This window comes from Octodon degus, unplaced genomic scaffold (genome assembly GCF_000260255.1).
Source record: "Octodon degus isolate 3935 unplaced genomic scaffold, OctDeg1.0 scaffold00013, whole genome shotgun sequence".
Lineage (NCBI taxonomy): Eukaryota > Metazoa > Chordata > Mammalia > Rodentia > Octodontidae > Octodon > Octodon degus.
This window is the reverse complement of record NW_004524589.1, coordinates 19,536,539-19,546,557: the sequence shown is the minus strand read 5'-3', so window position 1 is coordinate 19,546,557 and position 10,019 is coordinate 19,536,539. Positions and strand designations below refer to the sequence as shown.

General features: G+C 40.9%; 1 pseudogene; it reads left to right on the top strand.

Annotated features, from left to right (window-relative positions):
- The first annotated feature begins 6,063 nt into the window (after positions 1-6,063).
- Positions 6,064-7,114, top strand: LOC101585649 (annotated as a pseudogene).
- Positions 7,115-10,019: the final 2,905 nt, after the last annotated feature.

The window sequence follows — 10,019 nt, the reverse complement described above, 5'->3', positions numbered from 1 at the left end:
TCAAAAATATATTAGTTTGAGCTTATTTCAGCCTTGTTCTCTATTTCAGGGAGAGAAGGTGGCATGTAGCTCTTAATTTAGCGGCACTTTTTGTCCAGATTTGCAGATAAGACACAATACACGTTTTCAGTACAAAGAGGATGGGCTGCTTCCCACAGAGCACACCAGCATTCGTAGGAGGAGAAACTGGCCCAGTGTGTTTGATAAAAAAGGAATTCCTAGCAAGACGTTATTTTTAGCACATCGGATGGAACGCTGGTTGAATCCACATTTCCTTAATATGTGTTGCATTCTCCCTCCAACTTTCCAGGATGGGTTCATAATCCAAATGCCAGGGAGAACTCTATTAAGACTTTTCTTCTCCCCCTCCGAGGAGAAAGAGAAAAGCCACTACTACTACTACCACTGTTATTTTAGCATATGTTTCTCTTTCTTTGTTAAAGACACAATAGCATTTGATTCTTTATTAAAAATTATCACACACAAAAGGGTGAACAGAGTAGTCTTGAAATTTTATTTATTTTGTGGCTGCAACACAATTATGTTCCAATCACATGTTTATTTCTGTGTCTGTTTCATATTTGGCTTTTAGCAACTACAAATGAGAAGATCATGTTTGATTTACTGCCTGTTTTTTCCTAGTAATTAGCTATTGTTTTTTAGTCATGGAGATCTTGGTTAAAAGACTATGTAAATGTGTGTAGAAACACAGAGATGTACATTTTAAAAAGAGAAAAAAAATTAAAATAGTGGTCAAAATATAAGCTGATACATAGAAAATTTTTTCTTTATAATTGTTTTTAAACATGATCTACAAAATCTTTCATCTTTACAAACTGCTATTGTGATTCAATATCAAATTGATAGTCACTTGGGCAAAATTAAAATTTTGTTCATATATATAGGAACATATCAGATTTTCACTGAAGTAAATAGGCAGAAATTATTTTTCATAATCTTCTTTTGAATATAACTTTGGCATTGCTCAGTGATTTCTTATCTGACATTAGTTCTGAGATGTCAAAGAAATTTATTAAATAGAAAATTTGGATTATTGATGGGAATATATGGATATATATGTGTAATTTCTATATGTCATCATATCAAATGCAAAATCCTTTTCTAAAATTAGGAACAAGGGCTGGGGAGATAGGTCAGTAGAATAAATGCTTCCCTGGCAAGTGCAAGGCCCTGAGTTCAGTCCCTGGTACCACCAAAAAAGCAGGAACTGGAAGGTTGAATATTATATAACACTGCATCCTCTGGTTACTAAAACATCACTGAATAGTGTAGATTTGAGGTCTTCTGCTTAAAATTTTGAGTTGAGGGTTTTAGAAACTCTGTAACTGCTGACCACCAGTTTCTAAAGTAGCTTTCACAGTGCTGCAAAAGTGAAGTGACTCCTATAGTAAAGTCTGGACAAAACAGAACTAAGTGGATTAAGTTCATCAAAGGGAGAATATGCAGACCTACTGTCTTTGCTTCTTAATCACGGTACATTTTTAGAACATTATATCAACATTCAAATTGTCAGTAGCACATTAGTTTTAAAAGGTTAGCACTTTTAAAAGTATGATTGATATTAAAATATAGATGCTATTATTTGCCTATGGCCTCAGACAGCAAGTCTTTTTTGTGGTTTATATGCTCAGGAGTGAGACGACTACCAACTTTGGAGAGTTCAAATGTTCTCCTTTTAAAAAAATAAAATTCTTGGGAGCATAGGAATTATTTTTTTTCCTCTCTGAGGAATGTTACCTGAGAGCAAAGCAGAAAATTAATTATCTGTTTTTGTGACTTCTTCAAATATTTTGTCTTTGGTTTATAACGAGTTTCCCACCTTCTTCATTCATCAGAGCACAGGTGAGCACTTCACTTCCCTTTCTGATTCATGGACAGAGAATTCCATTTCCATGTTAAAGAATATGTTTTGTTCTTAGTAAGAATGAGTCAATCCTGGGGACATAGTGACATCTTGTCTGATACCATAAACCTGAACGAGAATGTAAGGAGGTGGTGTGTTGTCCCATGTTTTGAACAACACTATCATTTTCTGAGACTTTGCTGAGGGTTAGGAAAACATCCTGGTGTACATCTGTACCTTGCTGGCTTCCTGAGCTAAGATTAGGGATTAGGATGAAAGGTGTGGCTGGAATCTCTTCCTGAAGATTATGCTTCTGAGACACAGAAGAATCAAGACTAAAGGTTCCCACAGCATTGCCAGAAGAATAAATAAATAATGATTAGGTCTGCACTGAACATTTAGCCACTTCCTTGGGCATTGTATCTTGGGTCTGATGTATTTTGTTCTCCTAGTTTAGGCAGCAATTGTTTAGAATGTTCAACAAATATTTTGCTCTTAGTAAATACATTTATTTTTTTCTGAGCTCTAGGATAGTAAATAAGGAAAATAAACACTTATGCATAGTCTGCTGTCCACTAAGTGATGTGTTGTTCCTCTTCCTTGGTAAACAATCTGTAGGGTCCTATTTTCTTATGAATTACTTCAATAGAGATTATGAAGTGACCAGTTTGTAGATTTTATAACAATGAGGGTTTGTACTAAAGTTTTATTTACCCAAAGCATTTGGGGAAAGCCTGTAAGTATCACAGAAAAGTTAAGAAATGCTTAAAAATCAACCAGAAGTTCACTATTCAATTTAACAAAACCAAATAGCCACCTGTGACAGACATAGCTGAATGGGAGCTGCTGCTAGAGTTAGAAATGTATTCTGGTTTTTCCTTCCTTTTTACAGTTAGGGTTTAGATTTATTTCAAAATTTAAAATGTCCCCACCCTTCAAGAAAATCTAATAAGGACTTTGGATTCAGATAGATCTATCACAATGCCAGCACTAACAGCTGTGCAGTCTGAGGCCAGCATGCAATCAGAGATTCTATAAATGAATGTGATCAGAAAACTCTATATCAGGGTGTGACAAGAGCTAAGATCTGTACCAGGGTCCAGGAAAGGGCACTTAGGCAACATCCGACAGTGGTAATAGCTCTTATTTGCAAACATTAAGTAAGAACAGACTAATTCTTACCCTCCACAAGGAAAGGGTCTCACATTCCTTATACATTTTGAAAAGCTCTTTTTTTAAATATATATATATAGTTGATATTTTAAATAGACTGAACATTGACTACAATGAACAAGGTTAATAGTTATAATAGAAATTCTGATTGGATTGCTAGGCACTCATTATATTAGAGAGCAGGATTATCCCAGAGGGAATTGCTTCAGTGTGCATTTGTCGTGTTCTCACCTCCCATTTATGTGCCCTTCAGTACTCACACTCTGGTTTACCAGCACCTCTTTCTCTGCGTCACATGATTAAGTGGCCAATTTAGTAGGAAGCAAAGACTCTGAGGAGTTGGATGACAACACCTGACTCTTAAATCCCTGTTAACTCACCAAGTGCCCTGCATTAGAACAGTGTTCTTGAATGCATGAGCTTTCAAATCTAAATTACACTATCTTCTGAGGAAAATCATTCTTAATAGCTACTTTCTCCTATAAAAAGTGCATCTACTCCTACAATATTACTTTTCAATTTCTCTCCTTATAATCTAGAAAAACAAAGATCAAGGTGTCTTTATGCAAAATTCTGCTTCTGTATGTTTTTATGACCACTCCAATAGATTCAGCAGGTACCTAGGAGGCATCACTTGTGGTGTGATAAGCAGCTTAGTTAGATAAAAATATTATAGGCAGTTAGATAGGGCTAGGCCCTTGAAGGAGCCAGTGCCAACTTTGCAACTGTTGGGGAGACAGACTTCTCTGCTGTGGGCAAGACCTCAAGACAAAAGCTAGAACAAATGCACCCACAGAATTCCTAAGGATAAACATCAGGGGTTGATATTCTAAATATGTATCCATCACCTTGAGGAAGCTAGAAAGAGTCACTGACCCAACTCCCTACAGGAAAAGCTCCTGTTCTGTTTTTATGCCTGCTTTCCATGTGAATTGCTTCCCCTTTTGATCCTGATTAATAACTTTTACCTGAGCAATTATACTCATAATCATATTGTTTGATTGTAGTTTTGTCCCACGTCATGCCCACTTTGTGATTTCCCATTTTTCCCCAGCTTAGACCTGCCTCACATCATGGATTTACTCTATAAAATTCCCTAGGAAATGTGAGGTCCTTCACAACCCACTTGGGATCCCTTTTGCCTCTCTCTCAGACAGAAGCTTTCTTTTCCCCCAATGAATAGAATCTGCTCTTAACTGCCATAGGTCCTAAAATGCATTCTTTGATTTTATTTTATTTTATTTTATTTTTTGTATTTTTCTAGGGACAGTTCTACAGAGTGTTCAGCATCTCACTACTAGATTGGACTTATAGTGATCTGCCTGTCTACAGCCTCCCAAGAGCTGGAATTACAGGTGTACACCACCACACCCAGTCTCAATTGCCGTCTCAGCGTGCCCTGGGGGTGGGACCAGCATGGTAAACCAGAGGATTGAACCCCTGGCCCCCGCAATTGCATGCAGGTGTTTTAGTCCACTGAGCTATTTGGCCGGTCCTTTATTCTTTGATTTTGGAGTACACAAACTCATAATGGATATCTAACAGGTTGGGAGGATTTTTCTCCCTATATTAATGGGCAAGGCCAAGAGCAATACTTAAAAGGTCTTTATGTGTCTACTGAGAAATCTTTTCCACTCCATTCCCTATGATAATATGTTGTAAGATGATTTCCACTGCTATGATTTGGATATAGATTTTCCCCAAATATTCATGTGCTGGACAGTTGTCCCAGTGTGGCAGTGTCAAGGTGGAAGAGATTTTAAAAGGTTGGATGCAATGGAAAGTAACTAGGTCATGGAGACTTCACTTTCACAAGCAGATTGATGCTGTTAGGGGGAGTGGGTCTCCTGGCGCTGAATTGACTCCTGAAAGAATGAGTCACTATGAAGTGAATGTAGAGGTCTTGCCTGCCTCTCTTGGACACATGCCTTTTCTGCATATGACTGGCTCCATTTCTGCTTTGTCTCACATTGTGATGCAACAAGGGATTTCTCCCCAGCAAACCAGAACCAAGTTATTCAGAAAAAAGAACTTCTATTACCTGTACTTAGAAGATACACTAACCAGCTCCAGTGTGTTCCATGAAGTTTATGCATCTGATCATGCTGATCTTCACTTTTGCTTCCTCTATAATCCACAGGGGCTCTGGGCTCAGCCATGTAGAGCTCTTTGGCTGTGGATAATTTATTAATCTGTAAAATATAACAAATAGCACTTGCTTTGACTCATTTATGGAATTCTTGTAATGATCAGCTGAAATAACTTTTGAGAGAGGACCTTGCCACCTCCCTGCCCTTGATCCTCTGTGTCTTCAGAGTTAATGAAGGCTCCCCCCCTTTTTATTTCTGCTTCTCTGCCTCCCTATGGCTACCAAAAAACCTAACATTTTGGTTCTGTGACTCAGACTGGTGAGCCCCGTAGCTCCCTAGAGACTCCTCTGGTTTTTGTGCTTCCTCACCAATGAGCCGCTCTCTTCTACCTCTGCTGCCTGCCATTATTAACTCGCCTCCAACACCAGCCAGTCTCAATGTTCCTAGATTGAGAAGAGCCGAAACTCTTCTGTCAGGGGAAGTCCTGCCTCATTGTTATCCTCGTCTCACAAATCATGAGCTTACAGCAGAACCCCTCTTCCATATCTGTCTGGACCCCAGTGCCCAGCTTTTTCTAGTGGTGACTGTTAAAACAGGCATTGGCTTTCCCTCTCACACTCATTCTCAGTTAAAAAGTGATGACTTCTTAACAGCGGTGATGTGGGGTTTGCCCTAATCTTTGGCTCACTCTAATTCAGTCACCATGGGAAATATTCCTTCCTATCCTCCAAAACACACACCCTCGGTTTTTCCCTAAAGAATGGCAGTGTTCTCCCACTCAGAGGATATCTCAAACCCAAACAACTAAGTTTTATTGCCAGACAGCTTGGCCACAATATAAACTTGACAATGGAAGCCAGTGGCCTGAACTTTTTGCTGTCCTGTTACTGGAACAGCAAATGGTCAGAAATCCCTTAAAGCCTTTGTTGGGTAGCCATGCAGTCCAAACGCGAATGTGAGCAATGGTGTGAGAGGGTGAATCTCGAAAATAAGCAGGCCCTGGGGGCGTGGATCATGGACATGGGCACCTGCCTAGTGCAAGTGAGTAGGCAGAGAAAGTAGAGGGGCCACCCTCAGGCTGGGTGGGCAGCCTGCTGCCCCCGCTCTGAGGTATTTACCCAACAGCTGCTCCAGGATATGCAAGCAACAGCTGATTCCACTCTTTCAGCGCCTGGGCCATCTGTAAGAGTTCCGCCTGATGATGACCTTTAGTGGCCTAGACCATGGTTTCGTCCACACCCACTACAGCTCATGGTGTGGTGCCCAGGTGGCCATCACCACACTGCACAAGCACCCTCTGTGGCCGTCATGGCTGCTGCTCATCTGCCGCAGCACCGAGAAGTGCGAGCTAAGCATGGATGGGCTGCCGCTGGGGGTGGCCCACAACATACTGCCGCTAGTGTTGCAGCCGCTGAGACCCGGCCTGCAGGAGGTGCAGCTACTGCCCAGTCGTGGCCCGCAACCCCCACAGATAGCACTGCTCGAATTCAGCTCACACTACGCTGCTGCGATGGTTGAAAAGACCCTAGTAGATCAGTCCCACCTCTGTGGAGAACAGGTGGCTGTGGAGTGGCTCAGGCTAGACCTCAAGCAGCAGCTCTGCCAGCAGCTTGTGGGTCCCTCACTTAGGTGCCTACAGCCAGATGGCAACCGACTGGTCCTAACCAGGGGCAAGCTGGAGTGCCAAGGTGATCAGGTTGCTCTGTAGCTGCTGTGTCAACAAATGAATCTGGGCAGCCCAGTACTGACCAAATGTTTGGGTGCAGGACCTGCTGGCTAGCACCAATTCTAGTACCAGGTAGTGATCCCTGGGCATCCAGTATCTTTTAGCAGCCTCGTCCGGATCATGCTGGCCACAGATAAGCAGGATGTGCAGGAGCTGGCCAAGGATGCTAAGTCTGCATGGCTGCTGGAAGCACTGAGTGAATCTTCAGCCAGTCTCTTATGGTTTTCGGGAGCTGAGGCAAGTCCTATGGTTAAGCAGTGATTCCTGCCTCTCTCCGCAGTCAGCCTAAACTGTAGGCAGGACCTATGTCAGCCCTCAGCCTAAAAGACCTGGGAAGCAGCTAGTTGATCCTCAGAGGCGGGGGGAGTGAGTCAGGGCTCAAGTAACACCAAGTAAATCTGAGGACTGCTTAGATTTGGCTTAAGTACTTGTGAGGCACCTTGCCCACCTGCCCTGAACCCAGGGTCTAATTGACTCTACCGTTTCTCTTTGGCCATACCCTGTACAACAGAATACCATATTACTCCTTTTTCTCTTATCTCTAAACTCGGCATGAATCTTGGTTTTTATTTGGGGTACTGGCTGAGCCAAAGGATCAACTTATGCCCTTCTATCCCACCAGTTGTCATTCTGATTTTGGCTTGTATATGGTTTTGAGCTTTTCTCTGCTGGTTGTATTTATAATAAACTCCTAGTTCAAGAAAAAAAGGCTTTGTTGACTCTGAAAATACATCCTTTCTACCTTGTTCCCTCAGCTAGCCCTTCTCCTTATCTATTGGTACTACCCTCTCCATCCCCTCCATTACAAACTCTGTCTTGTCAGTCTCCTCTGACCATGTCTTTATTTACTCCATCCCCTATAACAGCAATTCTGCCTTCTACTGCTTCTGTTTCCCCTGTATATTTCTCTGCCTCTCATCCTTCCCTTTTATGGAACTTCAGGTGCCTGTGGACACTCCTACCTTTTTTCCTCCTGTATTCCATACCTGTTCCCACAACAACTACCCGAGCTATGTCGCTGACCTGCAACTGTTCACCATGTGGCCAGTCACTGCTATCTAGTGCACCATGTGGCTGCCACCATCTTGTGCACCATGTGGCCATCCATCAACACCATAGGGTCACTCTTCCTGTGATGTCAGAATGCCAACTTGTGAAACCTGATCACATGACAAGCCACTGCCATCTTGTGTGCCAGATGGCCTTCCACTATGTGGCTTTCCACCAGCAAATTACAGTCACTTTTCTTATGACATCAGAACACCACCTTGTAGTGCCTCATCATGTAATGGGCCACCACCATCTTGGGACCACTCTTGAGATATTTAGTAACTATAAATAAGAGGTTTTATGTTTTCAAATTTTTATAAGAGATCTCTACTAATTGAACTAAAAAAAGTTCTTACTTGTCTTTTTATAATTATAAAGTTAAAATGTTATAATCTAAAATTTGATCAAAAATATATTTGAATACAATCTGATTTTGTAAAGATGTTAATTTGTGTGTTCTTTGTATTTGTTTATGTGTTTGTATGTCATTCCATGAACTGCTGTTCCACTTTTTATTTAAATTTTAAAATATAAACTTACAAGCATGCTTTCTCCTTAGTTACTAGCTGGTCAAAGTAATATCAAAATTGGTTACTCACTTGTCATGAAAAATTTTAACATAATTAAACATAAATCATTAAAATGGGGAGAGATTATTGGACAGGACTCTTAATTGGTGGGTGGAAAAGTGGACAACCTTTGTTAATTAGTAAGGAGTGCCCAACAGTTTCCATAATCTCTTGGAAGATACCTCCAATAATTTGGTCATTGGTTAAAAGATAAAGATTTTCAAAAAATTAATCAAAATTAAGTTTTCTCATAAAAGATGCTCTTGGTATATTAAATGTATTCTTGCCTTCCAAAAGGTACAGTAGTCTACAGTGTAAATTTTCTTTCAGATTTGAATGTATTTATTATTTCTCTTATGCTCCAAATATTTGTAATAAAAGGTTCATGTCAAGCCAGCATCAGGTCTTCAGTCAAATGATCATTTTCTAACAAAAACTTATGCTAGCTAAAATGGAGATTTCATCGTGATTGTTCCACTGCACTGCTATGTATGACTATTGATGTCAAATGTTCTCTTATAACTGATGTCTGTTAACATTCTATAGTGATTTAACTACTAGAACATCCATGGTTGGTAAGAAATGAGTTCTCTGGTTACATTTTATATTTCAAGGTGCTTAATGCTTAGATAAAATTTTAATAATTAAGTATATTGCTCCCAACTAAGTATACTAACATAGACCCAGATTCCCTTGAAGAAGCAATTGTCATTAATTACTATTTTATATCTTGATCTACTCCTGACATTCATGCCAAGCTTAAGAGAGATCTCAGCCCTCAAACCCCACCAGGGAGATCTACTTAATCTGGCTTTTCATATCCTCAATAATAGAGACAAAAAATTAACCATATGTACGTGTCAGCATTTGGCTGCAACACTCGGGATACCAAAGGAAGATGTTGGCAATGTAATGCTGAGCCCAAACAACGCTGCCACTCAAAACCTTCCTAGACCATATTTCAAGTGGAAAGAAGAAGGACATTGGGAAAGAGCCTGCCCCAACCTGTAGCCACCACTGGGACTTGGTCCCATCTATAAGCTTGAGGGTCACTGTCCACCAGAGAGTGGGTAAGTCATCCAATTCCTTAGCCGCACAGGAGAACTCACTGCAGCTAGATCCATCAACAGTTGACTTGCTTGGTGTTGCCACTGAAAAGGAATGATGGGGCTTGGAACCCATGGCCTCCTATGAAGATAACTTTGTCAGAGCCCCGGATCTCACTGGACATCTCAGGTAGGACACTCTTTTCTTTTTGACACTAGGGCTACATGTAATGTTCTTCTTGAGTTTTCAGGTCACTGCATTAGATCTGCAGACTCCATAGTGGGTGTTGATTTCTAAACTACAGGACCCTTTTAGACAGGGCCTGTTCCCTGCTGACTCTAGGCACTTTTTCACTCATAATTTTCTTGAGATCCCAATCTGTCCCATACCCCTCAGGGGGAGAGATCTCCTCCAAAAGCTCCATTTATCTTTCATCTCTCTTCCCAAAGTGCCCATCCTATGTAGTCAACCTCAATGTGCAATCAGCTCCTCCCTCCCTT